At 35.4% G+C, this 22,709-nt stretch overlaps 1 protein-coding gene across 2 annotated transcripts in view; it reads left to right on the forward strand.

Annotated features, from left to right (window-relative positions):
* Positions 1-22,709, forward strand: part of SLC38A4 (solute carrier family 38 member 4) — a 69,779-nt gene that overhangs the window by 14,744 nt on the left and 32,326 nt on the right. The window contains exon 1 of one of the 2 annotated variants that reach the window (XM_033222319.1): positions 14,395-14,542. The exons of the other annotated variant lie outside the window; for it this stretch is intronic. The gene's annotated coding sequence lies outside the window, so the exon portion shown is untranslated. Of the gene's footprint in view, positions 1-14,394; positions 14,543-22,709 lie in introns of those variants that run through there. 2 annotated transcript variants of the gene reach the window in all.

Below are 22,709 nucleotides of genomic sequence, written 5' to 3' on the forward strand. Positions count from 1 at the left end.
GCTGCTTCTCTTAAGACTCTAGTGTGGCAGAACTCATTGACATGCTCCAGTAACTTACCAATAGTTTACAGAATACTCCCAGAAGACGAGAGACAGCAAGCCACAAGCCACTAGATTATTTCATAAGAAACAAATGCTAGCATGGATTATGAAGGTCACACTTACATGATCTCCCTACTACAATGACAGATGAACATACAGGTCTTATTTTCCCAAGGCGAAAGTCAAAAGAAAACTTTTACAAACACCTACCATCTTCTCACTTTAGTATTATTTCTCTTTATTATATTCAACTCTTGAAAAAATAAGAGAATTTAACACTTTATGCTTACACTATTCACCTATACTAGAAAATATTTTTAAAGAACTTATAACTTTGCTAATAATAATTTTCTATTACTTCATTAGTATATCTAAGTAATTTTACCAATAGGAATTAATTTTAACTGCAATCAGCTATGCAAAAATCATAGTATGAATTTGCTTCAATATATCTTTTATGAAGTTGCATGAATTTAACATCATGTATGCAAATCCCAGTCAGTCTGATTGAGAATAAGAGAAAAAGAGTAAGGACCAGGGGGTCACTGATAGGAAGGGAATATAAATGGAAGTGCAGTGAGAGGAGATCCTTTTGTCTAAAGACTTAGAAGACATAAGAGGCTCCTGGGGCTTCATGTAAGGCCTTAGAACTGGGTTTTGGTTTGAGGGGAGGCAGCAACAATAAGTGCAAGAAGGGTTGGCAATTTGTGCCTTGTGATATCGTTTTCATGCACCAGGGTTAAAAACCTCTGCTTTGAGAGGCAGAGGAACAAGTTTGAGAAATATCTACTCATCTAGACCTAGTAGGTCAATTAGGTCAATTAAAGTTATCAGAAGTTTCTCCCTGTCAAGCACCTAAGTGAGTCCTCTTCCTGGATCAACACTGGGGTTAGCAAGCAGGAGATAATTCCTCTAATCCATCAAATCAAAAAGGCATTGGATGTCCCCTGGTATGTGCTTATCTACAACAAAGTAGTATGAGTTTGCAGTTGTTGGAACTCTTGTACAGAACCACTCTAGAAACTTTTTTAGTGAGCAAAAGGTGAGAACTCAAAATTCAATTGTATTTATTATTGCCACTTAAAACTGTGTAAAAATATCATGGGTGATTTTTTTTTTTTACTTTTATTTGTGTGAAATGTTTTACAGATATACACAAGCCTGGCCCCAACTGTGTAAACCGTATTTTCCCTTTAAGCTATTAAGCTACTCAACCTGAAATTTTCTGGTCATGGACTCTTCAGGAAATTGATTCCCTCAACTGGGTAAGAGGTTATTCTATGCCAAGATCTCCCAGTACCTCTGGACTGTTACTTTCTATGTAGTTACTTTCTAAATTTTTGGATCAGAATTGAAATGAAAAGCCTATTTGGTGCCCCTTTGTAATTCTCTCAGTAAGACTAATATATATGCATATGTTTCTAAGTTTCTACCATTATAACTATTGTGTTTCGCAAAAAAAATTAGAAAACTGTTCCACAGTCCATGTGAATACATTTTTATTACTCCTTTATTCTCCACTAGAATTAACTGAGAAAAAAATAAATGAGTGCACACCTTCTAAATAGGGAAAGTAGGGAAATAGTTAAGCGTGGTAGGCTTCAAATTCACTACAGGGTTTAGGCCACCAAATATGCTGACTGAGGCTGAAAAAAGGCCTAATAAGCTGCCCATATTTTTATATCTATAAAAATTGAAGTAACATTTTACACACATAGTTTAGAAATAGGTATAGAATGTTTTTTGTTTGTCTGTTTTTTAAAGTTTTTTGAGGTTCACTTTTCACAAATTATACTTCAGACATATAGAAAGTGTCAGGCAAAATAAAATAAACACATTATATTCATGTATTATGCTTTGTCTAAAGTGACAGTCATGATCCCAAATTCTTACATGTATGGTTTTGTGTTTTTTTCACCAGAGTCAATATTATGCATCCAAATATTACCCTTTAAGATTCCTTTTGTAAAATAATAATAAGTAACTCAGAAATTTTCTAAGTAAAGGGTTTAGAAGTATTCTATGGTCTCATATTAAAGTATTGCTGCTATACATATTTCCATTTTGCAGAATATCTCATTGGTACCTATCACTAACAGATTTTTGTATGTTTCTTTAAAAGAAAAAGTTCTCCTTATCTTAGAAACACATATACGCTTTGTGTTGCAGACGTTGCTATGGCAAATCCATGTATTTTATTAAATGTCAGACCACAGTTAACAGATGTTGCAGCAGTGCTGCAGGAATTAAGACCATGTCAGCCTTTCTCTTTAAATATAAATTTTTTCAGGGCCTCCTATGTGTGAAATGTTAACTTCTTAACAAGTTAACACAAGACAAGGGATGCTAATACCCAAGTGGCTGGATATTTTAAGGAACCCACTAAAGGAAGCCATCTCTCCTGGGGACCTATTAATATTATTAATAACAAAAGTTGGGAACCATTCCTGAAATGTTTGCCAGGAGGCCTATGAATTAAATTTGTCATCTGATTTTCAGCCAAGAAATACAGAATTAAATTTTTGAACTGGAGTTTAGTTATTTAATATTGATCATTATGTTGAATTCAGAATAATCTACTGCTTATAGATTATTTTATGAATAGATTCCCATAAACATATTGTGTGCCTAGGCTATTTTATGGAGCCCACTGATTTAAAGACATACAGCCAACAACAACAGCAACTAGTATGTATTTAGCTCTTACTCTATCCCAGGCCATGTTCTAAGGTTGTAAATTATCTCACTGAAGAAAAGTAAATAAAGAAGACACATGCTTTCTTTACTAAGCTACTGCTCTGTGCAAAAATAAAAAAGGAAGAAAGGGAGGGATGGAAGAGAGGAAGGGAGGGAGGAGTTGAATAACAAGCAGAAAGTGGTCTTAATTTGCCAATCTACTCAAGAAATAAAAGGAAGGCCATGTCAATATGATTCATATTCTCTCTCTCTCTCTCTCTCTCTATATATATGTGTGTGTGTGTGTGTGTGTGTGTGCGCGTTTGTATATATCTTTTAGCTATTTTTAATCCTTGAAAAGTCTTTTTGACCAAAAATCTGGTTAATACAGTATAAAATCTGGTTAATACAGTATACTATCTCATATAGATCTTCTATTCAATTATTCTCAAATAATTTTAGCAGCCATAACATAGAATAACTGTGATTACATTAGATAATGCAAACCTTTGGAAGAAAATTGTTTCTTAAGCATTTTAGGTGAAAACTCATGTGCCACAAAGCCATGGTATGTGATGAGAAGTAGCATGTATGCATGCTTGCAAGACTGCTTTGAATTTAAGAGATGTAAAGATGGGAGATTCCCATGTATCTTGTCCCAAGACAAGTATGTGGTCTTGTTTGATCAAGAAACTGCCTCAAAGAGAGCCAGTCATCCATTCGTGCTGCCAGCTAATCCATACACTGATTCATAATGATTAAAACTGTCTTATATGTGGTTCTACTGAATGTGATTAGACCAAAACTGTGTGGCTAGCTGTTTTGGCAATTGGTACTAAAATGCTCAGCAACATCAAATGGTACAGTGTAAGTGAAATGTAGGTCACTTACTTTGGCATTTGGAAAGTGTGTCATGGTACATCTTTGGTCTTCATATTTTATCAGTCTCACAAAAAAGATTAACCCAAAGCAAAGCCAGCCAGCCCCCAAAATCTGCTAGTACACTTGCATGTTTAAACACTGGCTCTGATGACAGGTTCAGGGGTAAATATGTACCATGGGGCTGTTCAGCTTCACAGGTTGGTTAATATTAAACAAACACATATTGCAAACTGTGCCTTGTTACGAGGTTGTTTTCTGAGATTCCAGGGGTCAGAGTCAAAACCTCACATTTTTCACCTTTTCCACAGTGCTAATCAATAGTATAACAAGTGAAATAATAGTCTAATACACAGTAACAATACATTTTCAAAGGAAAAAGTGTTGAAGCTAATTTAATTCTATAATCAATTTTCCTAATGCCGTTTCACTTTTATAAACAAAGAATAATAGAAATACCTTGTATGTTTATAATGCTATATATCCAATAACTCATTTAACCCTCACAGTAACCTTGTCTAAGTTTCCATTAGACCCAGTATGAAAGAGAAAACTGAGTTCCAGAATATTTGCATGACTTTACTTATTCAAAAAAGATTTATTAAGTAGATATCATATTAGGTATTGAAGTTGGAGACAATTCTTTAAATATGCATATAAAACAAATACTCACAAATGTTCACTGTGTGCCAGATGCTCTTCTCAATGCTCTACAAATATTAACTTACTTAATCCTTACAACAACAGTGTGAGGTAGGCACTATTATTATTTCCTTCTTGTAGATGAGGAAACTGAGGCACAGAAATGGCAAATAACTTGCCCAAAGTCAGACAGGATAAAAGACAGAAGTCAGACTTAAGTCTAGGCAGTGGGGCTCCAGAATCTGTACTATTTAACTCTGTGCTGTGCTGAATAAGACACAATGTCTGTGTTTGAAGACTTCAGAGTCAAGAAGGGCAGACATGTAAACAAACGTTTTACAGTGCAGCCCTTAAGCTCAACAGTGAGGCTTGCAAGAGGCACAAGCAACAGAAAGGAGGAAGGGGTTAACTTGACTTATCTAAAGTCTCTCAGCTCCTAGGCGGCAGAGTGGTGATTGGATCCGAGTCCTTGAGTTTGAACTCCAGAGTCAATGTGTTCTCCATTTCACTGGGCAGATCAGATTTGAGAAGAAGAGTTTGGAATTACAGTGAGAAAACAATAACGAACTAAGAGGAACATAGCATCTGAACACAGGATGAAAGCTGAGCTCATCTGAACAGAAAATAAAGGATTGTGCTTTGTAATAAATATAAATACAGACACAGATATAGGTATGCAGATGTCTTTCTTTGTTTATATAAGATATAATTAATAAATTAATATGCATATGTACATGTCAACAGAACTCTTGTGAATATCAGCTCAGCTGTAAAGTGCCAGGGTTATCTTAAGGCTTATGGTCAGTCAGAATAAAACGGGACCGACGTGAGGAGGCAGAAGGAAAGCCAAAAGACATGGAGACACTGATGTCAACCATTCTGGGTGCATACTAGATATTCAAAGATTACTCACTGATGGAATAATTGGTTAATTGACTAATTGATTAAAAATGGGAAAGGGAATTAAAAAAATACTAAAGATAGCTCATTCCAATTCACATTTGGTGAATTTTGCAAGGAGAATTAGTGAAATTGAAACATTCAGAATTGAGATTTCATATCAACATGTCAGAATTTTATGTCCAACATTTCTTTTGGATGACCACTTTGATATTTCTCTGACCTCTTTTTAAGTGTAGTTACTACTTACTAACATTGCTAAGGTTTTTAATCCAAACAATGGCAAAAAAGAGTTCCACAGGGAGAAAGAAATTTGGCTAATTTGAACTCCAGTCATGTTTATAGTTTACTTTAGGTTTGTAAAATTCCTTGTTTTGATTTACTAACATAAAAAAATGTGTACGTTTTATCTGCTGCCACCAATAGTTCTGTTGTCACCCTAGGAACTATGTACTATTTTATAAATGAGAAAAAGCTCATAGGGTTTACCAAGTTGTTGATAGTACAGCTAGTAATTAATGGAGTCAGAATCAGAACCCAGATCTTCTGAATCAAAGTCCAGCACTGAGTGTTAGCATAACAGAACATTGTTCAGAACAAGAGAAGACTTTCAATAGGGTGTCAGAAGACTTCTCATGTAGATAAAAAGGGATAAACAGACAGTTTCAAGACAAAAACAGTGAAGCTTCTCTCAGGATTCCTCAGAAAAAGCTAATGCTGAAAGTCTTAAGTAAACATCAGATGAAATGCCATCAGCCTTTAATTTAAAGAGAAAGAAAAGATGCAAGCAAAACTAAGTCAGTAAGATTGTCTTATTCACATGTAAAAATCAGACCACCCATCCAAATAAGCACGTATCAATCTTTCAATTGTTACTTATAACACTAGATAAGACCCTATTAAGAAATAATTAAGGAATATAAATGCTTACAAATTAAGATATTAATATTACTGGAAAATTGCTATATATAATTAACAAGTATTGATCTTCACCTAGGTAGATTTTAAAATAATTAAGACAAATTGAAATATGTTGAATTTTAGAGTCTAACTTAAAAAATCAACTTCAAATATCTAGGAAGGAAGAGTCAGGATTTCTATAGTTAAAGATTCAACTCCTGTAAAACTTGCAATGAACTATTTTTGACATAGTTTACCTCATTTGAAACAAAATACTTCATGAACCTAAGCTTTTCTGTTCTTAGCCTAATACAACAATCCTGATGGTCCAAACACAAAGCCGAAGCCGAGGTCCACATAAACCCTCTCTCTAGGGATGCAGTGTAGGAAGGATTGCCTCATGCTACCCAGGTGGTTTTTACTATCTGCAGTAACCTTTATTATCACAATTTCTAACAAAATACATTTTCTTCAAATATCTGAAATCTCGAGCTCTATGTGGAACTGCTGAGCTGGACTTCTTTTAAGAACTCATATGAATTAAACATAACAAAGAAAAGACATGGTATCCACAGCCCTCTGTGATCCCTGCACTGACCTTTCCAGTGGTGTTTTCCATTCTTTCAGAAACACCCAGCTGCCAGGAACCACTTCTTCCTTCCTTGCCTTTGCTTGTGCTACCTGCTCTGCCTGCAGTCTGCTCCCCATCGCATCTCTCCAGCCAACCTTCTATTTGTTCTTTCGGCTTTAGCCCAGCTGTCACTTCCTCCAGAAGCTTCTCTGCCCCTTGCAAGCTGAGTTGGGTACCACACTTCTCCTACCCCTCAGATGCCATGGACATTTTGTGCATCCTGTTACATCATTATGACCTACATAAGAAATGAATTCACTTGAAAGACCAGGTCTTGAGAGGAGAGATTGGGTCTTTTATTTTTTAATTGTCTCTTTGCCTTACCCCCAGCATAAAATCTGGCACATGTAGGTGTTCAGTAATATTCATTGAATGAATGAGATGATTCTTTATTCTGCCATAATAGAAATTGATTATCTCACAACATTGTAAAAAATATTATATGCCCATTTTTCTCAACAATATTTTGAGATCTATTTACAATATCTCTTGCAGATGGGGAAAAAACAATCGATTTTTTCCATTCTTTCAGAACAAAGTGGAGATGTATAATTTTATCTAGATTCTAAATAGCTCATAAATGCCCATTCAGAATCAAAGACTTTTTAAGGGAGTTGATTGTTTGCTAGTTAAGTATCCCAAAATAGAGATTTAGCTAGTGGCTAATGCCCAGGATTTGATTAACAATTGTTGAAAAACCTAAAATAGGAACTCTTTGTTTTGTTACTTTTGTTTCTAATTCTGTTTATTCTTTTTTGATAATAAAAGTAATCCGTATTTTTTAAAGGTTAGCCAGCTAATATAGATGAAATAAAATAAACACTATCTACATTTCCACATTCTGGAAATAACCACGATTAACATTTTGATATACATGATTTCTCTTTGCATATATTTTATATGTTGTGTACATAATTTTTATTGTATTTATTTATTTATATTATACTTTAAGTTCTGGAGTACATGTGGAGAATGTGCAGTTTTGTTACATAGGTATACACATGCCATGGTGGTTTGCCACACCCATCAACCTGTCACCTACATTAGGTATTTCTCCTAATGTAATTATCCCTCCCCTAGTCTCCTACCCCCCGACGGGCCCCGGTGTGTGATGTTCCCCCCCATGTCCATGTGTTCTCATTGTTCAACTCCCACTTATAAGTGAGAACAACATAATCTTCAAAACAACATAGGGACCTTATTATTATTAGATATTTCTATCTCACCTTTTAAAACTTATTTTAACTATAATTTCCCTATGTCCTAATTTATTTGAACACAACATTTGTAATTCTGCTTAATATTGAAGTAAGGCAGCTCTCTCTAAAGCAACTAATGGGTCCTTGCATATAGCATGAATATTTACTGTTTCACAATTGGTTCTGAGGGTAAGAAGAAAATACTGCATTTTAATACATAGCAGGACCCTTCAACTGAATATTAGAATGTCTCTTGCTGCAACCTCATACATAAATAAGTTTTAAAGAAAGATTTTGAATGCACAAATTGAATCAGTACCTTTAATAAATATTTTCATTCATTCAGTGTTTATATAGTACCTATTATGCATGAAGGATAGTCTAATATTAATCAAGGTAAACAAGAAAGGAGATTACTTATAGTTACTGCAAATCGGCCATCTAAACATACTTGATTCCATCCCAAACCTAAATATACCATCTGCCCAAAGTCTGCCCTCTGCTGCTGTCCCACCGAAGGAAGTCAAAACATTTACTTTTCTGAGTAGAAATTGCATTCTATTCTGAATTTACTTTTTCCTATATTTAAAGAAGGCCTAGTGCTACCAATTTTATACCCAGCCTTCCAGGAATTATAATTCCTAACTCAAGCAGCCATAAAGTACAAAAAGCTCAGTTAATGTTCCCATGCTGGGCACTGCAAACTCCTGCGGCAAAGAATGAGTGCATTAGGCAACAAGTGTCCCTGTGAAGGGCTCTGACTACACCATGGCCCTACCCTGGAGTTGCTTGGAGTCCAGCAGTAGAAATAAGCTTTGCAGGCAGAAGCATGCCCTCTTCTCTGCCGAGGAGTTCTGACTTGGAAATCCTCCCGAGTTCATTAAAAAGTGAATTAGGAAATGTCAATGACACTATTATTTGTATCTCTCTGCTCATATTCCTTTGAAAGACATTTTCTAGTGAATATGCATTTCTTATTTCAACATTATGGATAGAATAGTAAAAAGGCCAGCCTGAACATATCTTTGGTTAGTAGGGATACTGATTCTTTGAAGCATACGTTCGCATTATCACCATTTAGAAGGGCCCCCTTGCTTTTAAAGTCTAGCCACACAGCATACTGGGTCACAGCTTAAACTACCGAAAGTCCAAATTTAAGCAAGACGATAACAGGTTTACAAAGTCCAATCACTAATGAAATTACAAAATCAAAATGCATCAAAATTGTTCTGGTAGGGACAGGCAGGAATGTGAAAGAGAGCCATGGAAATTAATATGCTATGATCTAAGAAGAATGTAATTTTTTTAAACTATCAATTACTATGAACTAGAAAGAGAGTCAACCCAGCCCAGCACTGCCATAATATGTATTCTGTATGAAGAACTTACGTTAACAAGGTGAGTCAGTTTTCAGGAAGTATTGTTATTATAATTAAACATCTCTTAGCAGTTCTGTTTTCTCAAGCAGGCATTTTAAAGGCTAGAAATTATTCTTTAAAGCAAGGCTCTAAAAGTTCTAATTTAACATTTAGAATTTCAGTACATTATTTAAGTTGTAATCACCCATAAGTCTTATAGACCTTGTTACATTATATTTCTGCTTAGGTGGAAGTCTGAAATGAGCTTGTGATACTTTTCTCTGTATCATTTCAGTGTGGGATCAATAAATGAAATGGACTAGAAGGATCTTTTTCAAAGGTGAAAGGCAGAGGCAAAATATAGACATCATGGGCTGTTGTCTAACCAGATTTTTTTAAATTTAATTTTCTTGCTTTGTCAACCGAGACTAAAAGCAATTTTCTATTTAGGTCTGTGACAAAGTCAATAAATTTGTCAACCTGAACCGACCTTGTTTGCTAATTTTGCAACCTAGTAGTTGACTATTCAAACATTTCCTAAATACTCCATTATATAACTGTAAAGGTGGTTTAGGTTGGGTGGAAGAGAGTGGCATGTGATCAACTAAGCAATTTCCTCAAAACTCATGGGTCATTGCATTTCACTTGGTGGGGTTTCTTAGAATGGAAAATCAGAGCCTCTCCCAGGGGCCTGGGCTGAAAGCCCTTTGGGGCTTCATATTTGGAAGGGCGTTAACTCTAGATTTTTTGAAGGTATCATCAAATGAGCCTAATCCTATAGTCATTTGTATTGTATGTGTGTTGAGATGTTATTTTTGTCGAATAGAAATATTTAAAATGCACTACATTTTAGTGATCCCATTTTGGATTAAAACAATTTAAAGATATATATGTATATTTGGTGTCTTAAAAAATAGAAGTGGCTCAAGCTTCCATGGAAATCTGAGAGGATTTGCCAAGGTGAATTAGAAAATTATTAATCTTTACTTCTGTGTTTGCAATTAATTTGATATGTAGCTTTTGGGGGATAACACTAAATTATCTCTTCTTTTATTTCTAATTTTTTGTTTTGTAAGTTGAGGTTAATAATTACAGAACCATGTAAAGAGATACCTATAGTACACCTATGTTTTCATTACTCTACAAGTGATAAAAATAATATGGCAGCCCAGGTATAGAAGTGCTTGACTCCCCTTCATCATGGCAGAGAATTCTGCTATTTGAATAATTTAGGAAGATTTCTGCAACATTTTTCTATGGATTATCTCTATTTTTCTTTTTTTTTTTTTTTGCAAATATCTATATTAAAAGAGAAATAAAATGAAGAATTTGAAGTGCCAAAACAATGGCATCAAAAAAGATCACAAATTCTCTTTAACGCTGTAAGTCTGAAAACCAAAAGGCAGATGGCAAATCTATATTAAAAAGAAGTAATCAAAATATTGCTTCTTTCTGCAGTCCTGCTAATATTTTCCACTTTTTGGGAAAGACCTGGGAGGTCAGATAGACATTTACCTACGATGGGATAAAAAAATCAATTAGATTTTGAGTTTATGAATCTATGATGAAAGGTAACTTCTTGGAGAATAAGGTATCATAAATACAATGTCGTGTAGAAAAGTTAACAAGAAATGGAAGCAAGAAAAAAAGAGAGATGACCTAAAGGGAAACTGAAGTGAGAGCAAAGAAAAGCAATGAATACAGAAACAAAGGCATTACAAAAGTATTAAAAAATAGGTAATTTGGTTCTTAGTCATTACTGTTTCTAAACGTCTTCTTCTAATTTGGCTACAACCAAATTCTATTTTCAAATATTATTTTGTCCTATGACTAAATTAGAAATTTGTGTATAGTCATGATGAGAACAACAGGTTATCTCTCCCAATGTCATTGCAAAATACCCTGATGGTCTAAGAGATTTTTTAAAATTTATTTGTTGACTAATTTTAACTTGATCCCGCTGTAACTTTCTCTTTAAGGACACCGTTAGAGTTAGAAATTTTAAACCATATAATCAATGATTTTTAAATAAGTATAAGAAAATTTCTTATTCAATGTGCAGGTATAATCTGAATCACTGTATTTTGAGCCAACAGTCTTGTATTTTCAACAGATAACGTTACATTGGGATGTACATTCTAAGACCTTCTTTGTACTATTTGAAGATGATAGTCATAGATTGATGAAAGCGGTGTTGAAATGAATGAATTATCACCATACTCTCTTTCTCTATGTAAGGAAAATGAAGATTTTTATTGCTCATTCTTGTTTTTCATAAAATGATCACTTAAAATTCATAGCATTGTGAGCTAGTGAACGTGATAAAAAGAAACAGGAATACAAGAAAAAGATTCAAATTACCATTGGCTCCAATTTAAATTTTGTCCATTTGTCCACCTTTCCTTCTGCCATTATTCTCAGATAGGCAAACATCACCAAACCCAAACTTTCAGCCAACCTTCCTACTGGCCTCTCTGTACCTACTTCCACCTCCACCCCCACCTTCACCCCATCATCTCTCCTACATTTTTACTGTGCTGATTTTCTTACTTTCTTCAGAAGCTTTCAAAAGATCTTCATCACTAAAAGTCTGAGTTCCCTAGACTTAACACCTTTTGCAGTCTGTACTATTCCATTCTGTTCTCCTATTTTGCTCCAGAAGGTCTCTACTGCAGCCAGAATGATTCTCACTGTTGCCAGAATATACTTCTGGCATTTTAATTTTTAGCTTTTAATTTTAATCCAACATGCTAATTTACTGTAACTGTTTAGTATACTTGAAGATCAGAATTACAAGGATATTTTTCATCTAGGATGTCTTTCCTTTTCCTCGCCACCTACTAGGATCTCACATGGACTTTTAAGAGCCGGCTCAAGGTCTGAGGGCTCTCTGAAATCTTCAATGTCCTCAACCCCTAGGGACTCTTTATTTCCTGGAGTTCTGGAGCACACTGTGCAGTTCTGCTAACACTAATTAGGTTTTAGTCTGGGAAACCAAGTCTTCCTTTCTGTGAATGTATCTTACCCCTAGCCCCTACCCCTATAGACACACAGACCAAATCTCATATAGCTATTCATGGTGGCACATATTTGAATTTCTTATGTGAAGATCAGGTTAAAGTGTTTGTCACTCATTCCCAGACTTGTTTCATTATTTACTACTTATGTATTTTTCATTTTATTCATTTTTAAGGTATGCCCATATTCTGATGATTAGCTCTTTCTACCATGATACATGAACCAAGCCTGAGCCTAACTGAATCTGTTGCATGTGCCATGCATTCAAATTCAAACAGCACAAGTCTATTACCAAATGTGCATGAGATTACATTGTGGTATGATTTTAATAAATATTCAAAACATTAAATTATAATGCTTAAGTCTGTGTTGTGCTTATGAAAGAAAAGTTATTGTGAGTTTTGTTGAGAGCAGATCATATATTTCTTCATTAATTTGGCCACATCTGAAAATGTCAAATGATCTAGGGAAAAAAATAGTCAAACAATTAACCAGATACTTCATTATTTTACTTTATTAACTTTTGCCAAATTAGTTTTCATGTGTGTATATTTGATTTTTAAGTCAGTGTTAGAAAAGTTTTGTAATAAGAATTTTGCTATGTAGAGTAGGTTTAAAAGAAACATGATTAAACTCTTCAATAGAAGTCTCTAATGTGTGCTTTTAATTTTTATCCAATGCTAATTTACTATAATTATTTACTATACTTGAAGATCAGAATTACGACAAAGCCAAAGCTTACAATTTTAGCAAGAAAAAAACGTTAAGGATCTATACATTTATCTCCACCCTATTTTATATGATATTATAATTTAATATCAAATTAACATATTGGAGTGCATTCATTCTTGTTTGATTGACCCACTATCAAATGAAATTTTAACAGAATAGATTTGATTTTCTAACAATTATTGCAATTTTTTGCATGGTTAATCTTATATTTATCTGATAACTTTGCAAACAGAAAGAAGTCTTAAATTGGAAACATCACTGTTAAATGATGGAAATAGAAATTTTAAAAGAATTTTTTTGAGATTTCCCTACCATTAAAATTGGTACATTTGTTATTATCACTGTTCCCCTAGACCATAATACTTCTCATCTGATAAAAGACAAAACTATAGGGTAACTCTAAAAAATAGACAATGAGGTAAGAGACAAGTAAAAGTAAGTTTACCATACTAAGCAGTTAATAGACCAAACAGGCACATTTGGAAAGGAAAAAAAATAGTTAACTACACATTTTGTTTAATGTTTAATGTCTTGTATCGACTTAAGAATGTTTTACTCGAGGAGCAATACTTAGTTTTCTTTTATAGAAATAGGAATTGACACATCTGTTGTAATCTAGCATTGCTTCTGATTGGTTATTAGATTGTTCATTCATGTCATAAATATTTAAAAGGCAAAGAACTCTCAATTCTTGATTGGTTTGTGATTTGTTTCTCTTGCCTCACTTTCAGAGTAGTGTCTAGTTGATACATCTTAATAGCAGAATAAATAAATGATTTGCCAACATACACAATATGGTAGAGTTTTTAACTCTACCTCTGACATGTGGAGAGCCAAGTAGATTTCTTTTTAATGGAGAAAATACCTACTTAAAAATTCTTTTAAAATGCCTAACAGCCTTTTGCCTACTCAGCGCACTGCCTTTGGTGTAAGAGTGGTGGCTGATATTGGCCTGTGATTTCCAACTTCATGGCATCTTGGGTACTGTTTGGAAGTGGTTGTTATTCTGTAAAATTTTTCTGAAAAGGTCAACAACTCAAAAGAAAATAACTCTTTCACTATGTAATCAATATTTTCTGGAGATTTTATCATAATGTTTCATTAAACAATCTGACCTCATAACTATTGTTATTGTATTGTTTTACTTTGACTTCAACTCATAAGTCTTTTGAAAAAGGAATATTTCCGTATTCATCAGTCAACCAACCTAGTAGAATCTTAATAGAGAATGACACCAACCACGCTAAAACTTGCAGTGATTATTTTATTGTACAAAAGCCAAAATTCTAAAAGCAAATAGAAATTGGTGTAACTGATGTTTAATCCAAATGTACAACGGTAAACTGACTTAGCTTCTCTTTTTTTTTTTCAAGAGGTGACGCAAGTTGGACAGGAGGAGGTGTTGGGGTGAGGTGGTGGAGTTGATTGGCTTGTCTCGTTCACTCCCACTGGTCTTTAAATCAATGTCTAGATCTCTAAAGGTTCATATAAGTCAAAGCTGTTACACGAGTCTGCCATTCCAAACAAGTCAGGAAAGCTTGCACAGGACTGGATAAATAATTAAGGTACAGCTGTTTTTACGTGAATATTTGCAGTGTTAAAATAATGCTTACTTTCTTATTTTTATTGTGTTGATTGTTTATTCATTACAAATTAAAATGTTTGAAAATACTAACTTATTTTTCTCATTTTAGAAATGATCAATTCAGTACAATGTCAAACACTGAAATTATTTACCCAGGTCCTGATTGCAGTTTTCTTTTGCAGATAATTTTAGGTTTAAGCATAAAATTAGGACAGTGAATAATAAGAAAGGGAAACATTGCAAATACAACCAGTAAAATGTGTTTAGTTATTTATATCTCCATGTTGATCATGGACTGTAATGAAGAATTGACACAATTTGTCTTAGGAAAAAATATGAAAGTTTAGAAGTACATTGACAATATTACTCTATTAAATATTTTTGTTTATCTTGAAAACAAACAAAAAACTCACAAAACTTTTGACTAATCAAAGAAGGAACATCACTTTAGTGCAGCACATGTGAATGGCTAAGAGTTTGGGCTGTACCATTATCAAATGAAAAAGAAAAACTGTTGTGTCTTACCTTTTCTTCTAAATTTGACCATTTTAGTTAAGGAGTATTTTTAGAACAAAGTTACTAAAAGAAACTAGGGAATTGAATGGAATATAAGCCTAACTTTAGATTTTGAAGGAGTAGAGTCAACTATCTAAAAGTAGAGGTGTTCTCCTCAAATTTATTAATCAGACAGAGGAGAATTCCCAGTGGATTTAAGTATCCCTGTACCTTGAGTATCTTAGAGAGCATATGCGGATGGTTTTAGTTAAATACCCAGGGTATAGTAAAACTAAGAGTGTTTTGCAACTCAGTGGCAGAATATTTGAATTGATGATATATATCACATTCATGAACCCTGGGCTAAAAGTTTTAGTTTTGACAAAGTAAAGAAATTTAGGTGTGTTTTTAATAAAAGATTGCCATTTGGTTTATAATTCAAGATCCTCCAGTTCCGATTTATATTTAGATAGTGTTCTGGGATTTTCTTGAAAGTATTTACATTTATACTCCTAAGAAGTATGTAAGCAACATTTAAGATCTGAAAAATGTAGCTTTAATGACTCAACTTTTGAGTTTTCTTTAAACATGTTATACAGTGTGCTTTAAGGTTATTGAAGCTATTTTTTAGTTACGTGAATATAGTTTAAAGAAAGTGAAAATAATTATTCCAGAGAAAAAGTACCTCTGGGAGTGGTCCGGTTATCTATTATAACGAATGGAACTTACTGCATCCAGAGTTCATGACAGATTAGGTATCATGCATTAAAATGTGGAGCATAAAGAGTTCACTATGTTAATATCATGTATGCTACATATCCCTGTGCGTTCTGGAAACTACTGTTTGGGAAAATATGAACTAAAATTTATGTGGTAATTTATGTTTAAGATGACTATGTTTTCTTCTAAGATCAGAGCTAGAAAGTCTGTAAACAAAATCGCATATTCAAATCTTATGACCAGTCCTTTATACCTCATCAAATGGATGCTTTAATTCTTATATTAGCAAGCATGTAATCTTTTCAGCAATGGGAAAATACCTCAGTATTTGGTTATTTATCTTAACTTTTCTAGTTTTTCCTAGATATTACCTGTAAGCTATATCTGAGTAGAGGAAAAAAAAAAAGGAAATGCTAAAATATTAGCACTAGCAATAGGAAATAAGTAAGTACAGTTCTGCTGTTATTGTCGGTTTCTTCTTTAAGAGCTACCTCAGACTGAATACTTTTATGGAAGCTAATTTCTGTGAGAACTCATGCTATAGACCAACAAGCGCTCTCACTGAAAAAATATGACAAGAATGGCATTGTTGGGGAAATTAAGAGAATTTAATATAAAGGTAGTATTAGATTGTAGTGTGAAAGCTACATTCATTTATCTGTGGTACAGTGTGGATGTAGATTTAAATAGGTTCCTTGGATACAAGATGATTTGGCTTTTAGAAGTTGCATGACCCTTGCTCAACCAAAGGGTAAATGATAGGTGAGGCTATCCGCTACCTAAACCTAAATTTCAAAGTGAATTTGTCAGTACTGGGTAGGCATGAAAGATGAGACAGATAGCGATGCTGGGAAATCTGCTCTGGCAATATTAGCTCCCTTTTCCACTTTCACTTATCAGGTAAAATAAATGTTTACAGTAACTAGGGAAGGTCAGAACTTTTGCTTCTCGACTCAAGGACTGTTTCGCTTTCCAGATTTGATATCTTTCTTTGAAGTTGAACCGTATAGGTAAAATTTAAGAAATTTACTGTTTTGACACTCTTACACCCTGAACTTCTTAGGCACCCATCCAAAGAACAAGATATTACAATGTTTAATAATTAGAATTTGGATATAAAGAATTAACTACTCAGAACACTTAGATATCTTTTAATAAATATGATAAAAATGAAATTATTCTAATATGATAATGTTCTAAATACTTGGTTTCAAGTTTTGACTTTGTATTTTCATGAAGAGTGAATTGAATTAACAATGCAGTTGAGCACTGCTGTGCTAGAAAATCCAGTCTGTTTCTGTAAGATCTCTTTGTATCACAGAGAAACTTAACTTTAATGAGGAGAAGGGCTAGACTATAGAAAATTCTGTTGAACTCAATTTGACTTTTCTTTTAGAAGCGTTTTGAACATTCTCTGTGCAACAAAGCTATTCTTTCTCCTGGCAATCAAAGGAGAGCATTTTCATTTCATTTTGAAGCATTATCCTATAAAACTGTAATCAAAAAGCATCCCTCTATCTATTAATATAACACAGATCATATAAAATTGCACTTATCTTAGTGGAATGTAACACTAGGCACTGTGCTAGATGCCAGGAATATGTAGAACCCACAACCCCAGCACCATTCCTATTCTCATGAAGTTTCCTGCCTAAGACAGTTAATTATCAAATAGGCAACTAAAAGAGTAAGTAGAAAGTGTGACAAATACTATGCGGGGGAGGAGAACATATAGTGGCAGATCTAGTGTAATGTGGGGTCAGAGAAGGACACTCTGACCAATTGGCCTTTAAAGATTTTCAGGTTGTTTCAGTTAACATTAGGAGGGACCTGGCTAAGAATGTGGGGAATGGCAGTCCAAGCAGAGGGAAGAGTGCCTTAAGAGGTCCTGCAGTGGCAGCGGGAAGACGAAAGAAGCCCAGCATATTCAGTGAGTGAGGGGTGGTGGGATTCAGTATGAGATGAAAGAGCTATGTCTGGGTCAAAATATATAGAGCTTCCAGAGTATTAGGAAATCTGACTTTTGTCTAAAAGTGATGACAAAATCACAATAGGGCCTTCAGTAGGGCAGTCATTCGGAATAACACAGTGGTCATGGAGATAGAAGTGGATGAATTCTAAATAAATGTTGAAAGAAGGACTGATAGGACTTGGTGATACGTTGGACATGAGTAGCGGGTGAAGGATAGAGAATGGGACAGCCAGGTCTGCCCAGTGAGTGGTTGGGTGAATGAAGGTACCATGTTCTGAGATGGCAAACAGCAGAAGAATTTATGCCTATGAAAATTTTACGTTTCAATTACAGTATTTGCCAGCAATATTCTTTTCTATCCTACTCATGCAACAATTCTTTGATTAATTCTGTACATATTTATTCCAAGAAAAAGGTAAAAATATTAAGTATATTATGCTCTAAGAGTTTGCTCAAAATCTGTTTTAGTAGGCTGAGTTCCTCAGGTGCAAGGAGTCTGTTTTATTCATCCTCTGTGTCTTCCACAGTTTCTGATTAAATTTTAGCAATTATGATATAGTCTAAAGGCTTCAAGGTGTATACTTTGTGCTGTAGACAGATGATTCAGAATATTTAGTTTCTCATAATGTGCTAATTCTTTTTGAATTGTGCATTTAACCATTTTCCCTTAAAATAGATCAGTAATATCATCTTCAAAGTCAAGATATAAGCTATGAAAACGTGTCCCAACTTTTGTGAGAGCTCCCTTCGCCAAGGCAAAAATAGAATACTTTTTTTTTTTTGAGACGGAGTCTTCCTTTGTCGCCCAGGCTGGAATGCAGTGGTGCAATCTCGGCTCACTGCAACCTCCAACCCCAGTTCAAGCCATTCTCCTACCTCAGCCTCCTGATTAGCTGGGACTACAGGCATGCACCACCACGCCCAGCTAATTTGTGTATTTTTAGTAGAGATGGAGTTTCGCCATGTTGGCCAGGCTGGTCTGAAACTCCTGACCTCAGGAGATAGACCCTCCTCAGCCTCCCAAAGCGCTGAGATTACAGGCGTAAGCTACCATGCCCACCCCAATAAATATTTTATATATGCTAAAACAGCATAAAATTAGGTCTTAATTTGTGCATTTGTGAAGGGGCACCTACCTCACTCATAATGTTTGTGAGAGTTTTGAGACTGTAAAGTCCTCTTGTAAGTGTCTATGCATATGAAATACTATGTATGTTTGCAGGTAGATAAAGACATCAGTTCAATTCTGATTACTGGAAGAGAGAAAACAGATTTAAATTTATTGAAGGCCTACTATATGCCAAACTTTGACACTCATTATCTCATTTACATTCTCACAACTCTGCTTTGTGGTAAATAATATTACCTTCATTTCTTAGAAGATGGAAAAGACAGAAGTTAGTTAATGTAGCCAGGATTTATACCCAGTTTTGCTTACTGCCAAAGCCATAGTTCCTGTTCCCGGATTAGGCTTTAGTTCTCTGTAGTAGAGACAGCAATACAAAGGTGGCATAGCATGGAGGCCACTCAACTTGATGCCTCCATTACCTCATCTGTACAATGGGAATAAGAAAAAAAATTGTACTTGCCTCAGAGGACCGCTCTGAAGAATTGATAGACGTAAGGCCTTAAAACAGTGACTGGCATGTGGTAAGGGCCATATGAGTGTTTGATGTATCTTTTTAAAAAAAATTCTTGGATTAGCATGGCTTAATGCAAATGAAATGAATGAGGTTCTTATTAATACACAAAGTAGAACAGACTGTAACTGAAGCTTCTGGACTGCAGTCATGTATACATACAGCAGCAAAGATCTCAGCCCCACTGCCCCTTCCTCAGAGAACCCTTCCCTGATCCCCTAGACTAAGTTGGATACTATGAAAGACACTGCTATGGCCCCTTACAGGGGCTGGATAAATTAAGGATGGGGGAGGGAGGGAAGCATGGCAGTCACTGTGACCCACATGTGCAAATGACCTGAGATGTAGAGAACACGCTAAATTTCTGGAACGGAAAGACTAGTGTAGCTAGAACACTAAGGTGAGGAGAGTGTGGAAGGAGATGAGACCAGAGATGTGAGTGGACCAGGCAGAATGTTACTGGGAGTGTTGAGAATTTTGGACTTTATCCTTAGAGTAAAGTGAAGACATTACAGGGTTTTAAGCAAATAAAGGATATCATCTGTGTTGTTGCTGTTATGTTTCAAATATCCCTCTGGCTATTGGATAAAGAATGAATGGTAGGGCCAGTTAAGGAAGGCAAAAGAGAATTCAAGATCAATTAGGAGATTTTTACAGTATACATGATGGTAGCGTGGACAAGAGTGAAGGTGAAAGAAATGAAAAGAAAAAGACTAACTTGAGAAATACTTCAGTTCATTGCAAAAGTCAACCAGGCTTTTGTAAAGAACTGGATGTGGAAGGTAATAAAGAAAAATTTATAATAGAAGGCTCTTATGCTTTTGACTTGAATAACTGGATAAATGGTGACAACATTCTTTGGAGCAGAAACATTGGAAGAAGAGGGCCTATCACAAGTAGACTTTGGACACATTGAATTTAAACTGCTTTTGAGATATATAGATGACATTTAGGCCCCCGAACACATGGAACTCGAGTGCCCAGGAGAAGCCTAGGCTGATGTAACTTGAGGAGTCTTTGTTATATGTATTTGTCGGAGTTCTCCAGAGAAACAGAACCAAGTGGAGATAAATAGATAGACAGACAGGTATAGAGGTATATAGATATAAGATGACATTTATCGTGGGAATTGGCTTTCATGATTATGGAGCTAAGAGGTCTCAAAATATAGCATCTGCAAGCTGGAGAACCAGAAAAGCTGGTGGTATAATTTAATCTGAGGCGGAAGGTTGAGAAACAGGATGTGGGTGGTATAAGTATCAGAATTGCAAGGTCTGGGAAGCAGGAGCTCCAGTGTTCAAGGGCAAGAGAAGGCAGGAGAAGATGGATGTCCTAGCTCAAGCAGAGAAAGTGAATTTGCCCTTCCTCTGCCTTTTTGTTCTATCTGGAACCTGGAGTGGTTGGAGGATGCTCACCTTCAGTGGGGAGAGTGGATCTTTTTTACTCAGTCTATTGATTCAAATGGTAATCGTTGCCAGAAACACCCTCACAGACACACCCCAAAATAAAGTTTTACTTGCTATCTTCCATCCTTTAACACAGCCACAATGACATGTAAAATTAACCATCACATTATATGAAGTCTTGGGAGTGGATTGGAAGAATGGGACTTAGGATCTAGCTTTAAGGAAGTCAAGCAATGAAACTTCACACAAAATCGTATTTTTAAAAGGACAAACCACAAAAACTGTGAAAAGTAATAGTGGTGTCATTAGCAAAGAGAAATTTTTGAGAATTCCTGGAAGGCAGAAAGAAGAGAGGGTTGGAAAATCTAAGAGAAAAGGAACCAAGATAAGTGTGCTTTTCCCATAGGGTGCCCTGCAGTAGCTTCAAGTTAAGTTGATATAGGCAAAGAGGAGGCATAGATCATGGGCAACCAGTGATCAGGTATCCACCAAGGAACCTCAGTTTAGACATGATGGTCTGTTTGGGATACCGTTTTTGACTATAGGATAAAGCTGTGATCTACTCTGTAAAGAAAGCTCAAGGAAGGATGCTAGTATAAGTATTAGGGCCTCTACTGCAGACAAAGAGGTATAACAAGCAGGAATGGAACCTCTACCCAAAAGAAGATACATTAAAATGCTTCACTCATGGCCGGGCGCGGTGGCTCAAGCCTGTAATCCCAGCACTTTGGGAGGCCGAGACGGGCGGATCACGAGGTCAGGAGATCGAGACCATCCTGGCTAATATGGTGAAACCCCGTCTCTACTAAAAATACAAAAAACTAGCCCGGCGAGGTGGCGGGCGCCTGTAGTCCCAGCTACTCGGGAGGCTGAGGCAGGAGAATGGCGTAAACCCGGGAGGCGGAGCTTGCAGTGAGCTGAGATCCGGCCACTGCACTCCAGCCTGGGCGACAGAGCAAGACTCCATCTCAATAAAAAAATAAATACATAAAATAAAATGCTTCACTCCCAGAGTAACCACTCCTGGAGTGGCAGCTGTGTCTGGGAGTGGGATGCTCCTCCCACAGACAAGCAGCAGAAGAGCCACTTGCACAGAACCTACAAGGAAGCAGCCCATCAGTGACATGGGCCCACACAATTTCAGAGAAGCTCTGAGTACCAGCTGTCCAAGCTAATCAATGCGCTCTGTCATTCACAAATATGAACAGATAACCTAGGACACTCGAAACTAAGGAAAACGAGCAGCATGGAAGAGAAGGACCAAAGGGAACAAACAGAATAACTTCAGAAGAAACATATAATTTAGGGAACAAAAGGAACTTCTGAAAACTTCACATCAATATCCTTAGAAAAATCTGAGAAAATATTGTATCCATAAAACAAAGAAAGTGATATGAAAAAAGAGAAAGAGGATAAGAGCAAATTATTAGAAATTAAGAGCGTGATTGAGAAAAATAGTCAGCTGACAAGTTGAAAAATGAAACGGATATAGCGGAAGGTGAAATTTGTTATTTTGGATGTGGCATTGAGGAAGTATTCCCAAACATCGAGCAGTAAGATGAATAGATCGAACATAAACAGAAAAGCTTAGCAATATGGATCAAGAGGTCCAATACCTGATTAATAAAAGTTTTAGGAGCAAACAAAGGGGAAGAAATAGTTTTCTTTTTAAATAGTAGAACTTTTTTTATTTTTAGAAGAAAATGTGTCTTCTACAGAAGACAGACACAAGCCTTTTGATTGAATGGGCCCTCTGCATGCTGAGTATGATGAATTTTAAAAGCAACTCACATCTAGTCACTTCGTGATAAAAGGATAAGGATAAAAATTCTAAAATCCTCAGAAAAACATTGACAAGTTATCTATAAAGAAATAAGAACAAGACTCAGCTATAGAAGCTAGAATAGAGAAATT

Source organism: Trachypithecus francoisi, unplaced genomic scaffold, assembly GCF_009764315.1.
Source record: "Trachypithecus francoisi isolate TF-2019V2 unplaced genomic scaffold, Tfra_2.0 Lachesis_group11, whole genome shotgun sequence".
In the NCBI taxonomy this organism is placed as follows: Eukaryota; Metazoa; Chordata; class Mammalia; order Primates; family Cercopithecidae; genus Trachypithecus; species Trachypithecus francoisi.